Genomic DNA, 14070 nt, shown 5'->3' on the forward strand with positions numbered 1-14070 from the left:
ATAGTGGTCCTTACAGCTCTACGCTCAAACCGGTGTGATTAGATTGCTTATTTAGAATGTCCAGTTTCGATTGACACAACAGTGAGCGTTTGAGCTGGCCACACTGTTTTTTCACGTAAACATTTTGCACAAACACAGTCCTTACAAAGTTATGTCCTGAATATGACCAGTTCATTTTGGGATGCAATGTTCAGACTTTCACAGAAGTAGCAAAAGCATAACACAATCATCCAAACCAGAAAATGTAGGCTACATTAGTCCTAGCGCTAACTAAGGAAAGATTGATGTAACACAAGCGGTCATATTTAGCTAACTCTCAGCTGACGAAATCACAATATGAATTATCTAATGGCAATTATTTACAATTCATCACATTACGGGTGAGCTCACCATTGATCAAAATAATTGAATAAAACACTTTCTAAAAATTGTAAGTAATCCGAAGATGGGTAGTTTGTGATAATAAGAGGAGACAAGATAAGTTTGGTCTGTTTGCCTTGTGCATGTTGAAGGGGGTGTGTCCTCTACAATCATTCACTTCCCTTCATTCACTTAGTTTACTCAAAAGATGAGTGAACCATTCCTCCACTTAATTATAACATATTTGGTCTGACAGACATTGACTGTGATAGGGCTGCGTCTTTCGAATCCGGTATCAGGAAGAATAAAAGTCAGAATCTGTCGTTAATTATCTTGAATTAAATTCAAGCAATAAATGGTAAATGCAATTTTCGTATATACGGGTTCACTGTCCCACCTCGCAGGGCAAACAGAGAACTGACAGGATGTACGTAAACAGCTGTTCTTATACTGTGATAGACATAGTTCCAACCCGTCTGTTGGCCTATCACAGTAGAGGCTGAGCGTGGTTTAGACTTGCTCAGCCTATCGCAGGTGCTCAGACTAGTCCTAGCCTCTTGGCGCTTCTTGGAGTTCACCCTCTGTCGATGTGTAGATTCTCACTGTTCTGGTATCACACCCTAGTTACTGCAACTACTCAGGTCCCGTTATCTGTTATTGTGTTATTCAGTATTTTTCCATTTCAATCAAACCTCATGATGAGCCTCCCCTCCCTGTACCTGATTAACCACAACTTTGTAACATGCAGCAAATCACACCATGTGCTCAATATTGTCACACACACAGACAGGCAAGGCAAATGTGGCAAACAGTACACCGCTTTGCAACATGCAAGTCACACCATGTTGCTCAGTTCTTTTCACACACACACACAGGCAAGCAGATGTAGCAAGCAGTTGTTTAATCTCATGATGATGCTCAAGTGCACAAATGCAGATACCTCACACAGCCAACATCAGATATGTAATCATATATATGGTAATGGCTATAATGTAAAACACAGAATCCCACAACTGTCATGTCTAATCCTGCTTCCTCCCTCCGGCACTTGATGTCACCGGTCTACTAACCACTGGTCCTGGCAAGTCCTGGCAACTATTTTTACGCACACCTGGTCATAATTTAATCTGTGATTACTCCCCCTTTATATAGCCCTCAGTTGACATCAGTCATGAAGTAGTATTGTTTTCTTTCACGTTCTGTATGCTTCTCATTTTTGTTTATCGGTATCGTTTCTTTACCTTCTGCACCTGACTCCCAGCGTATATGTTACATTTGCGTGACACCCAGAATGCATTGTATAATGTCAACAAACATGGTGCCACTGGCAAATAGCTTAGCATTAGCTCATCATAGTCAATACAACCTTCAAAAAAGTATTTTACACACACCATAGGTGTCCATTACAATCTTTGCAATAATCGGAATGCATTATTTGTCACCAGTACTTGAAATCGTGAATTAAACTGTAAATACATTAGGCTCCATACATATGCAGTTGAAGTCGGAAGTTTACATACACCTCAGCCAAATACATTTAAACTCATTTTTCCCCTCACAATTCCTGACATGTAATCCTAGTAAAAATCCCCTGTCTTAGGTCAGTTAGGATCACCACTTAATTTTAAGAATGTGAAATGTCAGAATAATAGTAGAGAGTGATTTATTTCAGCTTTTATTTCTATTATCACATTCCCAGTTGGTCAGAAGTTTACAAACAAATTAGTATTTGGTAGCATTGCCTTTAAATTGTTTATCTTGGGTCAAATGTTTCGGGTAGCCTTCCACAAGCTTCCCACAATAAGTTGGGTGAATTTTGGCCCATTCCTCCTGACAGAACTGGTGTAACTGAGCCAGGTTTGTAGGCCTCCTTGCTCACACACGCCACCAGTACGCCAGACCCCCACCAGTCTAGTCAATAACTCAACTCTCTCTCCCAACACAATTTCCTTCCCAGTTCCCTCAAAAAAAGAGAAAAGATTTGGAAACAAAAACAAATTTAAAAAACACATACCTCAAATATACATTCAAAAACATTATCAGCAAATCCTCCATATAATTAATCTCATAGGACTAATAGTACTGAAGAACACTTTTTACTTGCACACACTATATCTGGATCGCCTGTCCTGTCCCTAGGAGTCCACCACCCTGCAGCACCCCAACCCAACACACCCTACTCAGCTTTTAGATCTTAGTGAAACGTTAATTATTGCATTTCTTAGCCACTATAAATGCGTGGTTACACAGTCTCCTCAGATAACAGTTTGCAGTATCAACATTTCCAAGCAAACAAAAAACAGGGAGAAGGGACAATCTGTACACATGCTGAGATAAAATAACATACTATTTGCCAGAATTCAGCCAGCCTTCACAAGACCATAACCAATGCAAATATGTCCCCTTTTGTGTCTTACACCTCCAGCAGAGGACTTATATTTCTTAGTGCATGTAAATCAGTTTCACTGGCATATAGTATGTTCATTAACTGCAGTAATTTTTGTCTGAGATGATATGAACATGACTGGGCATTCAAACATTTGTGTATCCATTCATTATCATCAATAGCTTCTACCTGGTTTCCTCACATTTTTGTTTGACATGTTTTGTGTCATCGAGATAAACCTCTATCAACTCTTGATACAGTTTGGAAATCAACATTGGAGGTTTGTTAGACTGCCTAAAAATAGCATCTGGCTTCTCCAGTGTTTGCTGCACAGAGAATAAAGTTTTGCATCTGCAAAAATGTACCTCACCTCCGTAACATACTGGTCTTCCCTGTCTGCCTGACCCTGCTGAGACCCCTGTCACCATCTGATCCTCTTAAAATGAGGTATGACAAAGAATGACCTGGGTGTACATTTCAACATTATATCATCCAAGGATAGAATCAATCGTTCAATCATTAAAATGACCATTATTCCCAGATCCCAGAGTGTAGCTTTAAGATGCTGTCCTGTAGCTACTGTAGGTCTACCCACCAATTCCATTGTTAATATACTGCAAAATTCACATGAGCTCCGTAGACTGGTCTTCTCTGGCTGTCTGATCCTGCTGGGACCCCTGTCACCATCTGATCCTGCTTAGACATGATGAGGATAGTGTTGTGTACTGACTGCACTAGAGGGCTGCATCCCGCGGGAACTGTGGCCCCAAAAGATCATTGCGGCGCGGGCGGCATTTTTCATGCTGCAGACAGGAGCGGGAGGTCAGACAGACGACTTTGGGGTGAAAATATTGTCTGCTTTGTATGCGTTAGCCTACCTACTGTATTAAAAGGACACATTTTTGCCTTTTTCACACACTTAGAATTTGCTGCTTCAACTTCAGTAGCCTACCTCTCCAAGTTGGGCATGAGAGATCAAGTATGCCTAGTATGTGCGGTCTGATTGAATAGAGTAGGCTGCCTACATGGGCGGAGAATCACGTTATACTTAACTTGAATATGAAATTAACTTAAATATGATTAGACTAGTTTACTACAGTGTCTGTAAATAAATATTGATAATGGAATGAAGTGGAGGGCGATCAACCAACGTGAGCCGAAGAAAAATATACAGTTGAAGTTGAAAGTTTACATACACTTAGGTTGGAGTCATTAAAACTCATTTTCCAACCACTCCACACATTTCTTGTTAACAAACTATAGTTTTGGCAAGTTGGTTAGGACATCTACTTTGTGCATGACACAAGTAATTGTTCCAACAATTGTTTACAGACAGATTATTTCACTTACAATTCACTGTATCACAATTCCAGTGGGTCAGTGTAAATACACCAAGTTGACTGTGCCTTTAAACAGCTTGGCAAATTTCAGAAAATGATGTCATGGCTTTAGAAGCTTCTGATAGGCTAATTGACATAATTTGAGTCAATTGGAGGTGTACCTGTGGATGTATTTCAAGGCCTACCTTCAAACTCAGTGCCTCTTTGCTTGACATCATGGGAAAATCTAAAGAAACCAGCCAAGGCCTCAGAAGACAAATTGTAGACCTCCACAAGTCTGGTTCATCCTTGGGAGCCATTTCCAATGCCTGAAGGTACCACGTTCATCTGTACAAACAATAGTACGCAAGTATAAACACCATGGGATGACGCAGCCATCATAGCACTCAGGAAGGAGACACCTTCTGTCTCCTAGAAGATTAACGTACATTGGTGCAAAAAGTGCAAATCAATCCCAGAACAACAGCAAAGGACCTTGTGAAGATGCTGGAGGAAACCAGTACAAAGGTACAGTGCCTTGCGAAAGTATTCGGCCCTCTTGAACTTTGCGACCTTTTGCCACATTTCAGGCTTCAAACAAAAAGATATAAAATTGTATTTTTTTGTGAAGAATCAACAACAAGTGGGACACAATCATGAAGTGGAACGACATTTATTGGATATTTCAAACTTTTTTAACAAATCAAAAACTGGAAAATTGGGCATGCAAAATTATTCAGCCCCTTTACTTTCAGTGCAGCAAACTCTCTCCAGAAGTTCAGTGAGGATCTCTGAATGATCCAATGTTGACCTAAATGACTAATGATGATAAATACAATCCACCTGTGTGTAATCAAGTCTCCGTATAAATGCACCTGCACTGTGATAGTCTCAGAGGTCCGTTAAAAGCGCAGAGAGCATCATGAAGAACAAGGAACACACCAGGCAGGTCCGATATACTGTTGTGAAGAAGTTTAAAGCCGGATTTGGATACAAAAAGATTTCCCAAGCTTTAAACATCCCAAGGAGCACTGTGCAAGCGATAATATTGAAATGGAAGGAGTATCAGACCACTGCAAATCTACCAAGACCTGGCCGTCCCTCTAAACTTTCAGCTCATACAAGGAGAAGACTGATCAGAGATGCAGCCCAGAGGCCCATGATCACTCTCGATGAACTGCAGAGATCTACAGCTGAGGTGGGAGACTCTGTCCATAGGACAACAATCAGTCGTATATTGCACAAATCTGGCCTTTATGGAAGAGTGGCAAGAAGAAAGCCATTTCTTAAAGATATCCATAAAAAGTGTCGTTTAAAGTTTGCCACAAGCCACCTGGGAGACACACCAAACATGTGGAAGAAGGTGCTCTGGTCAGATGAAACCAAAATGGAACTTTTTGGCAACAATGCAAAACGTTATGTTTGGCGTAAAAGCAACACAGCTCATCACCCTGAACACACCATCCCCACTGTCAAACATGGTGGTGGCAGCATCATGGTTTGGGCCTGCTTTTCTTCAGCAGGGACAGGGAAGATGGTTAAAATTGATGGGAAGATGGATGGAGCCAAATACAGGACCATTCTGGAAGAAAACCTGATGGAGTCTGCAAAAGACCTGAGACTGGGATGGAGATTTGTCTTCCAACAAGACAATGATCCAAAACATAAAGCAAAATCTACAATGGAATGGTTCAAAAATAAACATATCCAGGTGTTAGAATGGCCAAGTCAAAGTCCAGACCTGAATCCAATCAAGAATCTGTGGAAAGAACTGAAAACTGCTGTTCACAAATGCTCTCCATCCAACCTCACTGAGCTCGAGCTGTTTTGCAAGGAGGAATGGGAAAAAATTTCAGTCTCTCGATGTGCAAAACTGATAGAGACATACCCCAAGCGACTTACAGCTGTAATCGCAGCAAAAGGTGGCGCTACAAAGTATTAACTTAAGGGGGCTGAATAATTTTGCACGCCCAATTTTTGATTTGTTAAAAAAGTTTGAAATATCCAATAAATGTTGTTCCACTTCATGATTGTGTCCCACTTGTTGTTGATTCTTCACAAAAAAATACAGTTTTATATCATTATGTTTGAAGCCTGAAATGTGGCAAAAGGTCGCAAAGGTCAAGAGGGCCGAATACTTTCGCAAGGCACTGTATCTATATCCATAGTAAAACAAGTCCTATATCGACATAACCTGAAAGGCCGCTCAGCAAGGAAGAAGCCACTGCTCCCAAACCACCACAAAAAAGCCAGACTACGGTTTGCAACTGCACATGGGAACAAATATTGTACGTTTTGGAGAAATGTCCTCTGGTCTGATGAAAAAAAATAGAACTGTTTGGCCATAAAGACCATCGTTATGTTTGGAAAAGGGGTGGCTCAGGGGTGGCAGCATCATGTTGTGGGGATGTTTTGCTGCAGGAGGGACTGGTGCGCTTCACAAAATACATGGCATCATGAGGATGGAAAATAATGTGGGTATATTGAAGCAACATCTCAAGACTTCAGTCAGGAAGTTAAAGCTTGGTCGCAAATGTCTTCCAAATGGACAATGACCTCAAGCATACTTCCAAAGTTGTGGCAAAACTGAAAAAGTGTGTGCGAGCAAGGAGGCCTACAAACCTGACTCAGTTACACCAGCTCTGTCAGGAGGAATGGGTCAAAATGTATTTACCCAACTTATTGTGGGAAGCTTGTGGAAGGCTACCTAAAACACTTGACCCAAGTTAAACAAGTTAAAGGCAATGCTTCCAAATGCTAATTCAGTGTATGTAAACTTCTGACCCATTGGGAATGTGATGAAAGAAATAAAAGCTGAAATAAATAATTCTCTCTAAGTCATCAGAATTTAAAAATTCCTATATGTGTACATTAATTAAATCACTCAGGCTATTTGTAAGAATTTGTAAGATTCTTATTTGCATAAAATAGACAGAGACCAGTCTTATCAAAATTAGATAATAGTATTTATTCTCGGAGCTCGCTGCCATGGAACCACAAACAACAGTTTATATACAAAATATGACGTCATTGGTTATAGAATGAATCTCCTCCTCTCGACCAAGACAAAACAGGTTCAAAAGTTCATTCCAACCTCCTAGCTCACTCCAGACACACACTATATCAAGATTTAACTTCTGAAGTCTCACCTTCATCCATCACTATTTAGAAGACAGTTCCAGATGATGGAAAACCTAGGGAGGCACTCACTGCCTTATCTAAACATCCCAGAGCTAAGTTGAGTCAGTTCAACCATAGGTTAACGATCCTTTTTGCTTACTTAAAAACCCACAACACATACCTCTCCAACTAAGTTGGAATGGTGTTTATTACATTTGAATTACTCCTTGTTCATGCTACATAATCCCTTCCTTATGAAATAACATTATAAATCAGATATAATAAAACAGGGTAGAGTTTAATTAGTTATAGTTATATTTAAATGTAGATATTGTTTAGTCATTATTCATAAAATTCCTAACACTATTATTCTGACATTTCACATTCTTAAAATAAAGTGGTGATCCTTACTGACCTAAGATAGGGAATTTTTACTAGGAATAAATGTCAGGAATTGTGAAACACTGAATACTTTAAGTATTTAAATACTTTAAATGCATTTGGCAAAGATGTATGTAAACTTCAGACTTCAACTGTATTTTTAAAAAAATCATATAGAGTTGTTCCAATGACAAATTTTGATGCGAGCCACCCTTGCCTTGTGGCATTCAAAGACGGCTGACAAAACATTACGGCGGAACTAAATGTAAGTTGTCATAATGAGTCAAGCAAAAAATGTACAATTGAGAGGAATATGTTAGTTAATATAGAGACAAATGTTTGTGCATATTTTTTTGTTAAAGTTAATTTACAAAAATCACTATTTAGCAAGTTCTGACTAGCTAACATTAGCCAGCTAGCTAGAGTTAGGAGAATGAATTTGTAATTCGGGTTGTTTAATGTTTTAAGGACTCCTGAGAAAACCAACAAAACAGGCAGTTGTCTTGTGAAACAGGATATAAAAATCTATCTAGCTAAAGCATTTACTGTAAATTGAATGTACAATTGTGTAAGCTTGCCTTGCAATGCTGCTGAAGTAACATAGCTAGCTAGCTACTTATTGTGTAGTGGAGGATAAAAATAACTGTATGCCTATGGATGTGTAGCTAGCTATAGCTACCCTAAAACGTTTGGTATGAATATTAGTTCGGAACCTATGAACCTCAGCTGTCATAGCTGTATCAACTATAAGTCTGAATGGCATTATGAAGCATATGGATAGAGTAGAATATAATAACTTTGTGCCAAGGATGCAAGTACTGTAGTTATTACCACACATGACATTCCCACATTGTAGCCTGTACATTGAATATATTCACTGATCATGTACTCTTCCTTGGCAAATAAAGGTGCGGTTCAGGTATGAATCTGAGACATTCGTCGTCGTATCAAACTGCATTATTTGAATGATGCTGTGTCTGCATGTATGTGTTTACCACTCCTGCTCCTGGAACATCAATGATTACACATTGTAACTATGCAATAGACGAGAAACAATTGATTTGTAATTCATATATACAGAAAAAACTATGCATATATAACTCCCTTCATCTGCATTAATCTGAGGACACAGGATAGTATTTCAATGAGATACTTAATTTCAACCCGTGGAGAACGTGAAACACTATTGAAAGAAGTTCATTATGCAGGTTTCATAAATACATAAATGCATTAGAATTATAATATTACAATTATCATAAATATAAGTTCAAACTGTATGGTGTGCATTATAAAACAAGTCAGTCAGTCAAGGTGGGGAGAGAGGTATAGAAGACAAAGAGAAAGAGGTAACAGCAGCAGCAGACAACATACGATTCATGAATTAGTGCTACCCTAATATTCTCAGTTCATCACAATTGTGGTGTCTCCTAACCAGCCTTGGGCCCCCAGAAGGCGAGGAAGAGTTGATGAGGTGGCGATGACGGGACTGGCTTCCTCTCACATCAAAACATACCTGCAGACGAGTGACAGATGGATAGAGAGAGAGCATGATTAAGCCTTGGTGTTTTTTATTCTAACACGGTCAGTCATCTTAAAATCAGGAGGTGAAATGAAAAACTGACCTTGGATCATTAACTCTGGGACTACTACAACTTGGTCTGTATTTCAATGTAAAGAATCTCTTTATTATTTTTTTATTTTTTAGATTGTTCCAAGATGGCATAGCAGTTCAGACGTCTTTTGTCCTCGTCTTGTCGTTCGTATGTATGTACACACAAACTTTTCACATACATTGTTTTAACATTTTCCATCAACTCATCTTCAAAACACTCTCCTGCAACCCGCCTCACCAAATTATATTTATAAAAAAGTATTATTTACCTCAAATCTGTAATCCTCCAAGAAGCTAGCCCAGAAGCTAATCGGTAGCTAGTTCAGAAGCTAGTTAGCTTCTTTACTGGCAAATCGTTAGTATTCAGCTAACCACGGTTTGTGGTCATCAGCTATCCTTTAGCTCGAAAATCTATCGCCAGCTTTGTACGGCGCAGCTCGGAACAGAACATACCGGACCAATTTCTCTCTCCATGTCCCTGGATTTCAACCGATCTCTGGACAGTCATACCTGGATCTCACAGCTAGCTAGCTGCTATCCGTGTGACTATCGGCTTTCGTCGATTCCGGGGCAAACATCAATTATTCCGGAGCTAGCCAGCTCCTTCAATCACTCCTGAGTTCCATCAATCACTCCTGGGCTGCAGTCACCTATCCGGACCCGTTTTGCTGCCTACGCGGAGCCCCACCGGGCCTTCACAACTGACTGCCGACGTTATCTACCCGAAGGAGTTATCCGGCTGGCTCCTCCGTCGCGACGTTACCTGAACGCCCATCTGCGGCCTGCTAACCGTTAGCTGTCTTATCGGCTGCTATCTGAATAGACAATCGGACAAGTTATTTATTTATTTTTATTATTGTTTTCTTCTTGGGCCTCTATAACTATATCTATTGTTTTTATTTTTGTTGTTGTGTGATTTGGATTAATCCCCTCTACCACGCGGAACCCCACTAATCTACTGACGGAACGCAAGAGGTGGCTAATAACAGACCTCCATCCTATGCTAGCTTGCTACCGATGGCCTGGCTGGCTGTCTAAATCGCCGTGACCCCCAACCAACCTCTCCACTCACTGGACCCTTTTGATCACTTGACTAAGCATGCCTCTCCTTAATGTCAATATGCCTTGTCCATTGCTGTTCTGGTTAGTGTTTATTGGCTTATTTCACTGTAGAGCCTCTAGTCCGGCTCACTATACCTTATCCAACCTATTAGTTCCACCACCCACACATGCAATGACATCTCCTGGTTTCAATGATGTTTCTAGAGACAATATCTCTCAATACCTAGGTTTACCTCCACTGTATTCACATCCTACCATACCTTTGTCTGTACATTATACCTTGATGCTATTTTATCGCCCCCAGAAACCTCCTTTTACTCTCTGTTCCAGACGTTCTAGACCACCAATTCTTATTGCTTTTAGCCACACCCTTATTCTACTCCTCCTATGTTCCTCTGGGGATGTAGAGGTGAATCCAGGCCCTGCAGTGCCTAGCTCCACTCCTATTCCCCAGGCGCTCTTTTGACGACTTCTGTAACCGTAATAGCCTTGGTTTCATGCATGTTAACATTAGAAGCCTCCTCCCTAAGTTTGTTCTATTCACTGCTTTAGCACACTCTGCCAACCCGGATGTTCTAGCTGTGTCTGAATCCTGGCTTAGGAAGACCACCAAAAATTCTGAAATTTTAATTCCAAACTACAACATTTTCAGACAAGATAGAACTGCCAAAGGGGGCGGTGTTGCAATCTACTGCAAAGATAGGACAGAACTCTGCAGGCTACTATCCAGGTCTGTACCCAAACAATTTGAACTTCTACTTTTAAAAATCCACCTCTAAAAACAAGTCTCTCACCGTTGCCGCCTGCTATAGACCACCCTCTGCCCCCAGCTGTGCTCTGGACACCATATGTGAACTGATTGCCCCCATCGATCTTCAGAGCTCGTGCTGCTAGGCGACCTAAACTGGAACATGCTTAACACCCCAGCCATCCTACAATCTAAACTTGATGCCCTCAATCTCACACAAATTATCAATGAACCTACCAGGTACCTCCCCAAAGCCTTAAACACGGGCACCCTCATAGATATCATCCTAACCAACTTGCCCTCGAAATACACCTCTGCTGTCTTCAACCAAGATCTCAGCGATCACTGCCTCATTGCCTGCATCCGTAATGGGTCAGCGGTCAAACGACCTCCACTCATCACTGTAAAACGCTCCCTGAAACACTTCAGCGAGCAGGCCTTTCTAATCTACCTGGCCGGGGTATCCTGGAAGAATATTGATCTCATCCCGTCAGTAGAGGATGCCTGGATATTTTTTTTAAATGCCTTCCTAACCATCTTAAATAAACATTCCCCATTCAAGAAATTTAGAACCAGGAACAGATATAGCCCTTGGTTCTCCCCAGACCTGACTGCCCTTAACCAACACAAAAACATCCTATGGCGTTCTGCATTAGCATCGAACAGCCCCCGTGATAGGCAGCTGTTCAGGGAAGCTAGAAACCATTATACACAGGCAGCTAGAAAAGCCAAGGCTAGCTTCTTCAAGCAGAAATTTGCTTCCTGCAACACTAACTCAAAAAAGTTCTGGGACACTGTAAAGTCCATGGAGAATAAGAACACCTCCTCCCAGCTGCCCACTGCACTGAAGATAGGAAACACTGTCACCACTGATAAATCCACCACAATTGAGAATTTCAATAAGCATTTTTCTACGGCTGGCCATGCTTTCCACCTGGCTACTCCTACCCCGGTCAACAGCACTGCGCCCCCAACAGCAACTCGCCCAAGCCTTCCCCATTTCTCCTTCTCCCAAATCCGTTCAGCTGATGTTCTGAAAGAGCTGCAAAATCTGGACCCCTACAAATCAGCCGGGCTAGACAATCTGGACCCTTTCTTTCTAAAATTATCTGCCAAAATTGTTGCCACCCCTATTACTAGCCTGTTCAACCTCTCGTGTCGTCTGAGATTCCCAAAGATTGGAAAGCAGCTGCGGTCATCCCGCTCTTCAAAGGGGGGGGACACTCTTGACCCAAACTGCTACAGACCTATTATCGATCCTACCATGCCTTTCTAAGGTCTTCGAAAGCCAAGTCAAACAGATTACCGACCATTTCGAATCTCACCATACCTTCTCTGCAATGCAATCTGGTTTCAGAGCTGGTCATGGGTGCACCTCAGCCACGCTCAAGGTCCTAAACGATATCTTAACCGCCATCGATAAGAAACATTACTGTGCAGCCGTATTCATTGATCTGGCCAAGGCTTTCGACTCCGTCAATCACCACATCCTCATCAGCAGACTCGACAGCCTTGGTTTCTCAAATGATTGCCTCGCCTGGTTCACAAACTACTTCTCTGATAGAGTTCAGTGTGTCAAATCGTAGGGTCTGCTGTCCGGACCTCTGGCAGTCTATGGGGGTGCCACAGGGTTCAATTCTTGGACAGACTCTCTTCTCTGTATACATCAATGAGGTCGCTCTTGCTGCTGGTGAGTCTCTGATCCACCTCTAAGCAGATGACACCATTCTGTATACTTCTGGCCCTTCTTTGGACACTGTTAACAACCCTCCAGGCAAGCTTCAATGCCATAAAACTCTCCTTCCGTGGCCTCCAATTGCTCTTAAATACAAGTAAAACTAAATGCATGCTCTTCAACCGATCGCTACCTGCACCTACCCGCCTGTCCAACATCACTACTCTGGACGGCTCTGACTTAGAATACGTGGACAACTACAAATACTTAGGTGTCTGGTTAGACTGTAAACTCTCCTTCCAGACCCATATCAAACATCTCCAATCCAAAGTTAAATCTAGAATTGGCTTCCTATTTCGCAACAAAGCATCCTTCACTCATGCTGCCAAACATACCCTTGTAAAACTGACCATCCTACCAATCCTCGACTTTGGCGATGTCATTTACAAAATAGCCTCCAATACCCTACTCAACAAATTGGATGCAGTCTATCACAGTGCAATCCGTTTTGTCACCAAAGCCCCATATACTACCCACCATTGCGACCTGTACGCTCTCGTTGGCTGGCCCTCGCTTCATACTCGTCGCCAAACCCACTGGCTCCATGTCATCTACAAGACCCTGCTAGGTAAAGTCCCCCTTATCTCAGCTCGCTGGTCACCATAGCATCTCCCACCTGTAGCACACGCTCCAGCAGGTATATCTCTCTAGTCACCCCCAAAACCAATTCTTTCTTTGGCCGCCTCTCCTTCCAGTTCTCTGCTGCCAATGACTGGAACGAACTACAAAAATCTCTGAAACACTTCTCCCTCACTAGCTTTAAGCACCAACTGTCAGAGCAGCTCACAGATTACTGCACCTGTACATAGCCCACCAATAATTTAGCCCGAACTACTACCTCTTTCCCAACTGTATTTAAATAAAAAAAACTGCTCCTTTGCACCCCATTATTTTTATTTCTACCTTGCACATTCTTCCATTGCAAAACTACCATTCCAGTGTTTTACTTGCTATATTGTATTTACTTTGCCACCATGGACTTTTTTGCCTTTACCTCCCTTCTCACCTCATTTGCTCACATTGTATATAGACTTGTTTATACTGTATTATTGACTGTATGTTTGTTTTACTCCATGTGTAACTGTTGTTGTATCTGTCGAACTGCTTTGCTTTATCTTGGCCAGGTCGCAATTGTAAATGAGAACTTGTTCTCAACTTGCCTACCTGGTTAAATAAAAAAATACATTAATACTTCCTGTTGACCCGACCAAGTGACATCTCACCTATGATCATGCTGTGCCCGCTGTTTCAGCCATTTCAGATGCTGGAGGGGTTCACCAAAACAGCTGATATAACCTAGAGGATTTAGGGAGAAGGGGAGAGGGATGAAGTGAAGAAGAGACTTAG

Source organism: Oncorhynchus tshawytscha, linkage group LG03 (assembly GCF_018296145.1).
Source record: "Oncorhynchus tshawytscha isolate Ot180627B linkage group LG03, Otsh_v2.0, whole genome shotgun sequence".
Lineage (NCBI taxonomy): Eukaryota > Metazoa > Chordata > Actinopteri > Salmoniformes > Salmonidae > Oncorhynchus > Oncorhynchus tshawytscha.